Source organism: Heterocephalus glaber, unplaced genomic scaffold (assembly GCF_053883595.1).
Source record: "Heterocephalus glaber isolate CG9 unplaced genomic scaffold, H.glaber_assembly_v1.0 deba00000470, whole genome shotgun sequence".
Lineage (NCBI taxonomy): Eukaryota > Metazoa > Chordata > Mammalia > Rodentia > Bathyergidae > Heterocephalus > Heterocephalus glaber.
The window spans coordinates 13,903,899-13,917,056 of NW_028258145.1; positions in this window are offsets into that span (position 1 = coordinate 13,903,899).

Here is a 13,158-nt window from a genome sequence, read left to right on the forward strand (position 1 = left end):
CTGATCCCTGCCCCAATGTTGCAGTCTCTATCATCAATGTCCAGTGAGATGTTGTGGTACAGGCCTGTAATCCTAGGAGTCAGGATGGTTAGGCAGGAGGATCTTCCAGAGTTTGAGGCCACCCTTGGCTACATAGCAAGTTCAAGGCCAGCCTGGACTACATACCAAGTCCCTGTCTCCCACTCAGAACTAGGACCACCACAAAAAAACCTCAGAACTTCCAGTTTGAATTTTGTTGCATTCAGTCATGATCAAATTACACACAAAGTTCATAGTTCACATTGAGGTTCACTCTCATGTTTTACACATCACCAGCATAAACAAATATAAAATGACATACTCCAACACTCTGGCATGACATTATGTTGTTTCACTGCCCTAAAAATACTCTATATCCTGCATCTTCTATGTCTTTTTTCCCATTTCCAGTAAGACATTCATGTTTCACTGTTCCTATAGTATTTTTCTTTTTCAGAATGACAAAATACTGGAATTTATAGTATAGGAAATTTTCAAATCCTAATCTCAAAATACACTCTATTATGGAATAGAGTAATGAAAAATATTGAATAACACATCTTGTTATTAGCAACACTTCCTTTTTATCCTCTGTTATTATCCTCAATATCCTGGGTTAGTAAAGGTGTTGGATTAGGGGCTTTCATAGTTTTGATTGTGTCTTGGAGGTTATGAAAGGATACAGACTTGCTTGGACTGAATGCTATGAGTCTACACTAATCTTAAAATGTGATGAATTTCAAAATTCTGGTGCCCTTACTATTGTCTGTTTTTGCAGACACTTAAACTGTCACTGTTCTTTTATATTGCTGAAAGCTACTTGTTTCACTGAACCTGCTTGATGTCTTTCTCTGCTCCTTGGGGAGTTCCCCAGCTTGGTAGCCTTGCTGTCACTGATCTGGTTCCTAAGCATTGAGAAGAAGAGGTGATTTCATTTCATGCTGATAAATATCTCGTCTTTATTTTCACATCTTCCTATGTGGCTCCAGGACTGTTGTACTTGAACACTTCCCATAATCACAGCCCAGTGTGAGCAAGACTTAAATGTTGTGGAAGACAATAGGATATGGCTTGGTTAACACCAGCCACTAGCATAATTTTTGTTTTCCAACCATGACAGCAGCAGCAACAGATATGTTAGCCACTCTAGAGACACATTCTGCAAGCTCTGCACTGTTTTTTTCCCATACAAACCTGGGTTTCAGACACAGGAGCATTCATTCTCTCTCTTTTTTAAAAAATTAAGTTTATTGGTACATTTTAGTTACATATTATGACCACATTCATTATTGGGAATGTGTACCTGTACAATATATATCCTGGCTCTGATTTTTGCCCACACCCCTTCCCTCCCTTCAACCCCTCCACCCCTCCTTATTTACATAAGCTTTTTTGTGTTTTTTCTTTTTTTTATGTTTTCCTTTCTTTTCTTGCCTTCTCCCCTCCCCACCCAATCCCATTCCCTTCTGAACATTTTATTCCTATTTCACAATATCTGTTATATATTTTGATCCTCATTTACTCTATTTATTTTTGAATTATGCATATTTTAGGGCCCAAATCAAAATCACAACTGTGGTTTAGCCTAAAATACCTAGTAAAAGGGAAATTATAGAAAAAAGTCCTCCTAATATTTATGTCTAACCTTCCATTATCCTGTCATTAATATAGGATCCATGGGGGATATTGTGATGACCCAGAGTCCAGCCTCCCTGTCCATCACCCCTGGAGAGTAGGCTTCCATCTCATGCACTTCTAGTCAGAGCCTCCTACATAGTAATGGAATCACCTATTTGCATCGGTAGCTGCAGAAGCCAGGCCAGTCTCCATAACTTCTGATCTATAGGCTCTCCAACTGGGCCTTTGGGGGTCTCAGATAGATTCAGTAACGGTTTTTCAGGGACAGATTTCACACTGAAAATCAGCAGAGTGCAGGCTGAGGATGTGGGAGTTTATTACTGCATGCAAACTATACAATATCCTCCCACAGTGATACAGTCTTGAACACAAACCTCTCTGCTTGGTGTGGCCCAGGTGCCTTCATGGGTTGCTCATCTGGGGAAGAGCACAGCAGATTTTCTGAGTGTGTGTGACAGAGGAAGCTGATGGGGAACTCAGAACAAGAACTTGCAGTTGAGTGTCTGTCTCATGGTTGCCTTGGCTACACTCAGGCAGACTCCATTAAAGGGCCTGTCAGCTCCCACAGCCTGGGCATGGCATACCGGCAGAAAAAGAGTTGAGATCCCTGTACCTTCTGAACAAATGGACACCACTGCAGTGAGATCTGAATGAAATCTCAAGCTAATCCTCCTAGCACTGCTTCTTTTTGTTAATGATCAGTTTAATGACAATGTGATTAATGCAGATTTGGATAACACATGTAGAATATGTCTTGAAGTTTATCAATGCTTATATTCTAGGAAGATTATATTTGGTAATATTTAGAAATGAGTATTTTTCCACCTTCCCCACTTCTTTGTTCTTTTACTACTTTTGATCCCAGTCAGTACAGATGGCATGGATAGCATTCCACAGGATGACCTCTTGCCTGAGTTCTGAGGACAACTCATGAAAATCTTGGGCTTTGAGTCTGAAAATAGACTTTTGTAAATTTATAGAAAATAGAAGATTCTGATGCTGAAACTTTTTCATTTGCTCAAATTATTTTTCACTCTTAGAGAAAAGGAAGTCCTTGAAATTCCACAAGTTGAGTATTATAAAAATGTACCATAAATTGGAAAACATAGAGTATAGAAGTTACTTTGTGCACCATTAGGATAACATGGTATAGTATGAGACCATTTTTCTCTCCAAAAAGTTCAGAATTTTAATGCTGTGTCAGTGTGATACGAATATATCAAAGGTTAACTCAGGTGAAGTAACTTGATTTTTGGCTTGTATTTGGTTCAGTTCTGGGTGATGATTCAATTCTCTCACCTGTGCTTCCCACAGGAAGGAAGTATCTTTACAGCAGAACATTGCCCACATTCCAGTAAGGGTATTTTTATTTTTTTGAGACACTATCATTGTGAGAGGCTGACTGTTGTGTTGCTCACATTAAAGCATCCCAACATCTTCGGCTTCCACTCATTTTATGTTTGACATTCTCATAGAAGTCAATCCACATGATATTTGAGCTTGTGTCTTATTTAGTTCACTTTAACATTGTGCTCTCAAGGTGCACTCATTTTGGAGTCCTATTCAGGGCATTTTTGCCTATGCCTGTGTTTAAAGCCTTTTCTCTATGTTATCTTTCAGCAGTTTTGGTTTCTAGTTTTGTATTCATTTTGTAGGGCTTTGATTCATTTGGATTTGACTTTAGTGCCAGGCAAGAGATAGGCAATCTTCTGCATGTAGATATCCAGGTTTCTTAAGCACAATTTGTTAAATTTCCTATCATTTCTTTGCTGAATAAGAACTCCTTTGATATTTTATGTATATCATTTTTCTAAACAAAATATTTTATACATTTTTTTCATTGTGTTATCATACCATCATAATTTGTCAATAATCAAGGTTACTCAGCACTCTCCAACAAGAGCTCATTCAAGCTGGTTTCTAACATTTTTAAATTTTATACCAACATTCTCTGAGGCTTTCATTAGTTTAGAGCACAGCTTGGCCCATGCCCATCTTATATTTTCCCTATCCTAAACCTGAAGTCCTTTAACAGAGAATTTCTTATTTGTGTTTCTGGAGATGGATGTTCAAAAAAGGAAAAAGATTTAGCACTAAAAATGTTCACAGATCAGAAAATAATTTTTCTGATCCATATATTGTATGCCTTCTTATCTATTTAACTTCATGTGTTTAATCTATCAAACCATGCATTTATACATTTTGATTATAATACAGAATCACAATTTGTTCTGTTATTCTCTATTTTCATAGTCATAATATTTTCTCAAAGCTGAGACTCATGGCTTTAATTGTGCTGACTGCATTAATTCAGTTGATTACTTTTTCTCTAAAACCAATTTCTGGTCACTGTTGGTATTTGCACGATGTCACAGCTTCTGTCCTCAGGTGTCCACACACCTACAGTATGGCTATTGCAACTTGCCAGCTCACTAATGATTGGCTTCTTACATTAGTGCCCTCCTCTGACAGCCTGGGCCCTGCCTAGAACAACAGTGACTGCCAGGGTGAATGCTCTTCTCTGCCTTGTGCAGCTGTGACATCCTCATCTGACTGATGGTGCTTCTCTCTCCTCCTGAACACCCATATGGGGACACTACCCTCCCTCCAGTCTGTTTAAAGTCTCCAATCATCTTTGCATTACATGACATGGTGTAGAAATCACTTCCATACCTTTGCCAAGAGCATCTCTGGACATTGATTCTAGAGATGAGTGACAGAGACACAGAGGGCCCAGTGAGAAAGGAGAAGGAATAACTGGGGCCATTTGCCTGTGGGCTTCAATCTACACACAAAGATGAACTCTCCACCGACCATTGTGTGCTAGTAGTGTTTTAACAAAATTGCATAGAGGATCAGCTACTAAAGAGCCAAGCTGTATATTAGAAAGAATTTTAAAATGAGCAGAGTCATTAGTAGTGTATCATGTTTTTTTTTTTTTTTTTTTTTTTTTTTGTACCAGGGATTGAACTCAGGTCCTTTAACTTGTGAGTCAGGTGCCAGAACCACTGAGCTAAATCCCTGGCCCAGTAGTGTATCATTAAATGGGAAATAAACATAAAAACTGATATTTTACAGATGTTCAAGGTTTTTCTGCACATTCATTCAAGAGATGCATGATAGAGACACAAAAGGAAAAAATGAAGAAAATGACTCAGCATGTAGGGGCTCAGGAGAGAAGTGAATATTATGAAAATAGACCAAATGGGAATCCTATGACTGGAAAGTAAAATAACCAAAGAACAATTCACTAGATAAGTATAACAAGAATAAATAATGCCAGAAGAATCAGAAAGGGGACCCAAAGATGGTGTGGGGGGAGGCGAAATGGGAAGGGAAGCAGAAGCTAAAGGAACTGAGCTGTGTTGTGTGCATGTACTGACTCTCCATGCTGAATGCAATCATTGTACACTGCAACCATCCATCATTAAAAAATTTAAAAATTAAAAAAGAACTTTCCTAAAGAAAACATGACTGATGGAAATGAAGACCTTAGAAATTTGTAAATCATCATTAGGTACAGCAACAAATGTGTATGAGAATCACAAAAAGGATAGATAGATGAGAAAATATTAGCAAAACTTTTTCAAATGCAATGAAACACAATAATGCAAAAAGAAAGACTATGAAACTCCTTTAAGTGAAACACAAAAATTCCTTTGCTCAAGTTTCAAATTAAACACCCATATATGATGAAAAAGGTAAAGTCTCTAAGAAAAAAAACTCATTGCACATAGGGAAACACTAATCATAGGAAAACAAAGTTTTTTGACATAACCAATGAAGAATACATGATTGTGGAATGATATATTCTCACGTTGATTGAGAAAAAAAATCTGGCAAAAATTTTATGTTCAATGATAATGTACTTTAAAGATACAGTAAAAATATGCTCTTTAAGCTAAAACTAAAGGAAAATTACTATGCAGAGACACATCTCATAAGCAATCCAAGAGACTGCCTTGAGAAGCAGAAGTATCAGTTTTTAGTAGAAGTATGGAGGCTTGAGTTGTGAATAAATACTTTTATATTTAAGGAAATAAGGGTGCATGTATGAATGTATTCATTTTATAGCACATTACTGACTCTGAGTTTTAAATAAACAAATGATTCTTCATAACAAAAATCTAGATGGAGTAATGCCAGAAGACAAGTAAAGCACTTGAATTCATAAGAAAACAATAAAGGTCTCAAAAATATTGAAGAAACCAGAAAAAGCTGAAAAGAGAAAAATAATGCTTAGTTTAATTTATATGCCATTTAAGTGTAGAAAACTCTGAACTACTGTGACAAATATCAGAAGTACAGTTACCTTGGTAGGTTTTCTGGGAGCAGATATGGACAGGAAATGGCTGGAGGAGGGCATCTGAGGAACTGGATATATCGTTCTACAGTTTGTCTGATCACAAATTATGTTAAACTATGTTTATTGTACATTTAAAAACTCTGCTCTTGACACTATATGTGTTTCATCTTAATTAAAAAATAAAAAGACCAAATGTAAACTCTGCAAAACTGACATTTGCTAAAAAAAAAAAAAAAGGAACCACCAACCATGCATGGAAACTTATCCTCATTAAAATTGTAAAATGTGCCAGGAAAAGTGGTGAAGAACTAGAAAGCAGGACACAGAGGAAATATACACACATTTCCATCTGCTGCTGAACAGAAATTTGGTCTCTGTTAGTTTTCCTAGAATCCCAGATGTTTCATGCAACTTTGCTCATAGGAGAGGTCCTGAGCTTCCTATTCACACTCATTCCAATTGACTTGGCAGATTTCTGCACACCACTTCACTCACCATGGAATTTACATATTGCTCCCAAAGCAGGACCTTCTTTTGCTAGTTAGAGATAAAGCTGAGTTCTACTTTGTGTTGACTGAATAAGACTCCTCAGTTCACCTCAAAATGAGGCTCCCCACTCAGCTCCTGGGACTGCTGGTGCTCTGGACCCCTGGCAAGTACAGGGGAGATGAGAGAGGATACAAGGTAAGAGGTGAGCTCTGGGACCCAACTGCTTCCCCTGTGTGTTCTGTCCATGAGATGCACAGGACTTGCCTGTCAAGATGGGAAATGGGCTGTTCACATCCGTGAGCCTGAGAAAGATTCCAGAAGATCAGGGTCCTGTGTTCTAGTCAAGATTGTCATGTAGAAAGAGGAGGATGTTGTGGAAAATCTAGAGACTCTTTGAAGATTGAAATATTGAAATTTTTTAAAAAGTTGAATATTTATTTTGTGTAAAGCAAAATCAAAAATTACATTGTCTAGTGGGACAGAAGTAAACTGGGCAAGTGGTCCATAATGTCTGTGCATAATCTTTCACTTGTCACTGTTTTAGGAACTAGCAGGGATGATGTGTTGGCTCACATGCCACTCTCCTGGTGTGTCAACCCTGGAGAGCTGGTCTCCATCTCCTGGAGGTCCAGGCAGTCTCTGATGCAGTGAGGGGAATACCTACTTGTATTGGTTCCTCCAGAAGCCAGGCCAGTCTCCAAGGTGGCTGATCTATTTGGTTTCAAACCGAGACTCTTGGATCCCAGACAGGTTCAGGGGCATTGGATCAGGGACAGATTTTACAATGAAAAGCAGCAGGGTGAAAGCTGAGGATGCTGGGGTTTATTACTGCACGCAATGGACAGAATTTCCTTTCACAGTGAAACAGCCTGGCACAAAAACCACCCTGCTTGGGGAGGCCCAGCTGCCCTCATGTGTAGCTCCTGTGGGGAGCAGCACAGCAGAGTCTCTGAGTCTGTGTGAGGGGAGGTGGGGAAGAACACAGGGGAGTGGGTTGCTACTGAGGGCTCTGTACAATGTGTGCCTCTGCTACAGCTCAAGCACCACAGGCTAAGCAACTTCTCCTCTGTGACATCGTGTGAACAACAGGAAGACTTCAGGGTGTTCCCTTGCCATTTAGGCAACCAGACATGATGGAACAGAAGCATAAATGAGAGCTCAGTGTAATACACTCTGCCTTAGTACTTTGTCAATTAAATTCACTCAAATCACAGCCACGTGTTTCAGTCTGAGTTGTGGCAACATAAATATAGTGTAGTATTTTTTATATATTGATGTAATGCTTACTAGTGTCCATGTAGGAGGATTTGTTTGGTGGCACTGAGACTCTTCCTCTCCCCACATTCACACTTCTGTTTCTCTGGACATATCTCTCTCCTGGGCAAGGTCAGGCACAATGTTTTACACTTATCTTCTGAAAAAACCCAACCTGGTGTTAAAGTTCAACTTTTATCTCATCTGGTAAGCCTGTTCCATGAAACTGCTAAAGCTCAGAGGGATTCTCATATAGAGTGCTTCTGCCTGGGCCAAGCCTGTATTTCTGGTGATAGTCACATTTAGAAAATTTCAACTGGAAACAAAAGAAAGTTGAACTTTTCATCACTTAAAGGGCTTCTTCTCCCTCTGGGATGTTTGGTCTTTTTAAATTTCTTCTTTGGCTTCTGAGTGTAATTATAAGCTTGATTTTCAAATCAATGTTTTTGCTGTTATTTTCTTCTGTATTTTTCTTGCAGTGCATGTGTTGATATGCTAAAAGACATTTTATTTCAAATGAAAGTAGAAGTTTATATGTAATATAATTTATAATAGCATAGGTATAATATATTATATAATAATAGCATAGGTAATTCACTTTTGGTGTTAAATTTTGAAAATGAAGTTCTAACATCTAGATAGTTCAATACCTATTCATGATATGGTCAAACAATATTGAATAGGATGAAAAAAGCTGAAGAATGGATGATCAAAGCACAATTTACCATATTGGGTGAGGAATGATGTCTATATTCCAGTCATGAGTGGACTTACTTTAAAGAAACATGATTTTGGAGGTCTCCAGTCACACGGAACACGCCGAATCACCCTGCTGCAGACAGGCAGGTCTGCCCATGCCCTAACGAGGTCCTGAGTCACACGGAACATGCCGAATCAACACGCTGCAGACAGATAAGACTGCCCATGCCCTAGTGAGGTCCTGAGTTGTGCAGAAGATGCTGAATCACCCCGCTGCAGACAGTCAGCCACCTGGTTCCACACTACAAAGATGCAGAGGACACCAGACCAAGGTACAGATTCTCACTGATCCCGGCCCAGAGGTAGGGTCTTCTGAGCTGCCATCCCACTGCTCCTGGTCCAGAAGAAGGGGCTCCCTGGCCACCACCCATACTGCTGCTCCAAGCCCACAGGAAAGGGCTTGTGGGTCACCATCCCTACTGGTGCTCCCAGCCCTTGATGCACCTCTCCCAGGTCAGAGGAGGTAGTCCATGCAGGCAATAACAGCCCCCCGCATCAGTCAAAATGAGAAAACACATAAATAAGTCTCAAAACCAGACTTCCAGATCACCTACAGCAACCCCAAAGGGAAATGAGATGGAACACTCTGATATTCAACCACCTGGACCCACTGAACTGGCAACAAAAGGGGATCTGGAAAAAATGAAATCAGAAATAATTTCTCAGATAACAGGAGAAATTATGTCCCTAGTGCAAGACATGATTAATAAATGTAGAGAGGAGCTCAGGAACATGATGGAATCCCAACATAAGAAACAAATGGAATCCATAAAACAGATGCAAATAGATTTCCAGGACATGAAAAATTCCATTGAAAGTCTACACAGCAGAATGAGCCAATGTGAGGACAGAATTTCAGATATAGAAGATAAGATTGCAATTAGTGACCAGGAAAAGAAAAATTGCTTCAAAATTATAAGGGAACATGAGAAATCAATCCAGCAGCTGCTAGATGATGCCCAGAAGAATAACATAAGACTGATTGGGCTCAATGAAGAAACAGGAGAGAGTGGAGATGACATAAAAGATCTCTTCACAGAAATAATGGCAGAAAACTTCCCAAGCAGGGGAAAAGAGCTCGACATACAGATAAGTGAGGCATATAGGACTCCAAATAGCCTTGATCAAAAAAAAAAAAATCTACGCATAGGCATATAATTGTTAAGATTCCAGAAACACAACACAAGAAAAAAGTTCTACAAGCAGTTAGAGAAAAGAAACAAATCACATACAAAGGAAAGCCCATCAGAATCACAGCAGACTTCCCAACACAAACCATCAAGGCAAGAAGACCTTGGAGTGACATATTCCAAGACCTAAAAGAAAACAGCCTCCAACCCAGATTGATGTAACCTGCAAAACTACCTTTCAAAATTGATGGAGAAATAAGATACTTTCATGACAAAGAGCACTTTAGGAACTTCGTGAATACCAAACCAGCACTCCAAAAATTTTTACACAATATCCTAGGAACCGACATTGAGGATCACAGCCCCAGGAAGCAAAGCAGAAAGAACCCATCTGGCATGGCAAGAAATTAAATGTAAAGGGGGAGAACCCAACAAAAAGAAAAAGTCATGGCAATGAAAAGTCAGTACGTTTCAGTTATAACCAGTAATGCTAATGGTCCCAATTCATCAATCAAAAGAAAGAGACTGGCAGAATGGGTCAAGAAGCAAAATCCAACAATATGCTGCATACAAGAAACACACTTAATTCAAAAGGAAACTCATAGAATGAAAGTGAAAGGGTGGAATACAATACTCCATGCGACAGGTACCCGAAAAAAAGCAGGAGTAGCTATCCTCTTTGCAGATCAAGTAGATTTCAAACCAACACTGATTAAGAGAGATGGAGATGGACACTACATCCTTGTAAGGAAAGAATCCAAGAGGAAGAGATCACAATCATAACTATCTATGCACCAAACACTAGTGCACCCTACTATATAAAACAAATACTAACAGACATGAAAATTCATGTATGCACTACTACAATTGTAGTGGGGAACCTCAACACCCCACTGTCACAGATAGATCAACTAGACTAAAAATATGTAATGAAATACTAGAACTCAATCAAACTCTTGAACAAATGAACTTAACAGATGTTTACAGAGTCTTCCACCCCACAAAATCAGAATACACATTCTTCTCAGCTGCACATGGGCCATTCTCCAAAATAGACCACATACTCTCACATAGAACATGTTTAATAAGTGCAAAGGAATTGAAGTTATCCCCTGTATGTTATCAGGCCATAGAGCAATGAAATTGGAGGTCCATAGCAAAAGAAACTGGAAAAACTTCATAAACACCTGGAAATTGAACAACACACTTCTGAATAACCAATGGGTCACAGAGGAAATTAAAGAAGAAATCAGACAGTTCCTGCAATTAAATGACAATGACAATACAACATAGGAATCTATGGGACACAATAAAAGCAGTCTTACGAGGGAAACTCATAGCAATGAATACATATATTAGCAAAACAGAACAAGCCCAATTAAACAACTTGATGCTGAACCTCAAGCTTCTAGAAAAAGAAGACCAGGACAAACCCCAAAGCTCATACAAGGGATGAAATTATGAAGATCAGAGGAGAAATCAATGCAATGGAGACTAGGAGAACAATACAAAAAAATCAATGAAGCCAAGAGTTGGTTCTTCGAAAGAATCAACAAAATTGTCAAACCTTTAGCCAACGTTGTCAGAAAAAGGAAAGAAAAGGCCCAAATCCGTACAATTAGGAATGAAAAGGGTGAAATTACAACAGACCCAGCAGAAATCCAGAGGATCATCAATACCTACTTCCAGAACCTATATGCCAATAAGATGGACAACACAGAAGAAATGGACAGATTCCTAGATACATGTGAATTACCAAAGTTGAATGAAGAAGACCTAAAATTTCTGAAGAACCCAATATTAACCAATGATATTGAAAATATAATTAAAAACTTATAAACTAAGAAAAGCCCAGGCCCTGATGGCTTCACTGCTGAATTCTACAAAACACTTAGAGAAGAACCGTTGCCACTACTGTTTAAAGTCTTCAATGAAATTGAAAGGGAAGCAATACTCCCAAATTCATTCCTGGAAGCAAGCATCACCTTGATCCCCAAAGCAGAGAAGACAAAAGTGAAAAAGAGAATATAGGCCAATATCACTAATGAACATAGATGACAAGATCCTTAATAAGATACTGGCAAACAGAATGCAGAAGATCATCAAGAAGATCATACACCCTGATCAAATGGGATTCATCCCAGGGATGGTTCAGTATGCACAAATCAATCAATGTAATACACTGTATCAATTCAGCCAAGGACAAAAACCATATGATTATCTCCATAGATGCAGAAAAAGGATTTGACATAATCCAACATGCATTTATGATAAAAACCCTACAAAAAAGTTGGAATAGATGCTCTCTACCTCAAACTGATAAAAGCCATCTATGAAAAACCAACAGCCAATATCATACTAAATGGTCAAAAACTGAAATCCTTCACACTCAAATCAGGAACAAGACAAGGATGCCCACTATCACCACTCGTGTTCAATATAGTTCCGGAAACATTAGCCATGGCAATTAGACAAGAGAAAGAAATAAAAGTAATAAAGGTAGGCAATGAAGAAGTCAAATTGTCATTATTTGCAGATGACATGATACTCTATATAGAAGACCCCAAGAACTCCACCAAAAGTCTTCTAGACTTAATATCCAAATTCAGTAAAGTAGCTAGTTACAAGGTCAACACACAAAAATCAATAGCTTTCCTCTACACAAATGACAGACTCACTGAGAGAGAAATAGGGCAAATAATTCCTTTCACAATAGCATCCAAAAAACTGAAATACCTAGGAATCAACCTAATGAAAGAAGTCAAAGACCTCTTCTCTGGAAACTATACCACTCTGAAAAGACAGATTGAAGATGATATCAGAAAATGGCCAGACATCCCTTGCTTCTGGGTAGGAAGGATTAATATAGTGAAAATGGCCATACTTCCAAAACTGCTATATAGATTCAATGCAATTCCAATTGAGATCCCAGCAGCCTACTTCATAAACCTTGAGAAAAAAATCCAAAAATTCATTTGGAATATGAAGAGACCCAGAATAGCAAAAGCAATTCTAGGTAACAGAGACATGACAGGGGGTATCACAATCCCCAACCTGCAACTCTACTACAAAGCTACTGTGATAAAAACAGCATGGTACTGGCAAAGAAGCAGACTTGAGGACCAGTGGAACAGATTAGAAGATGCAGAAACAAAGCCAGACACACTCAGCCATCTCATCTTTGATAAAGGAGCCAAACACCCTCACCGGAGGAAAGATAGCCTCTTTAATAAATGGTGCTGGAAAAATTGGGCTTCAACTTGCCAAAGATTAAAACTAGACCTGTATCTCTCACCATGCACTGAACTAAAATCAAAATGGACTAAAGATCTAAATATTAAAATAGAAACTCTGAACCAGTTGGAACAGAGGTTAGGTAGAACCCTTGAAGACATTGGTGTAGAAAAAGATTTTATGAACAAAACCTCAGTTGCCTGGGAACTAGCACAAACAATCAACAAGTGGGATCTCTTCTTATTAAAAGGCTTCTGCACAGCATGAGAAACCACCAGGAGTGTGAAGAGGCAACCCACAATATGGGAAAAAATCTTCACCTGCTCTTCC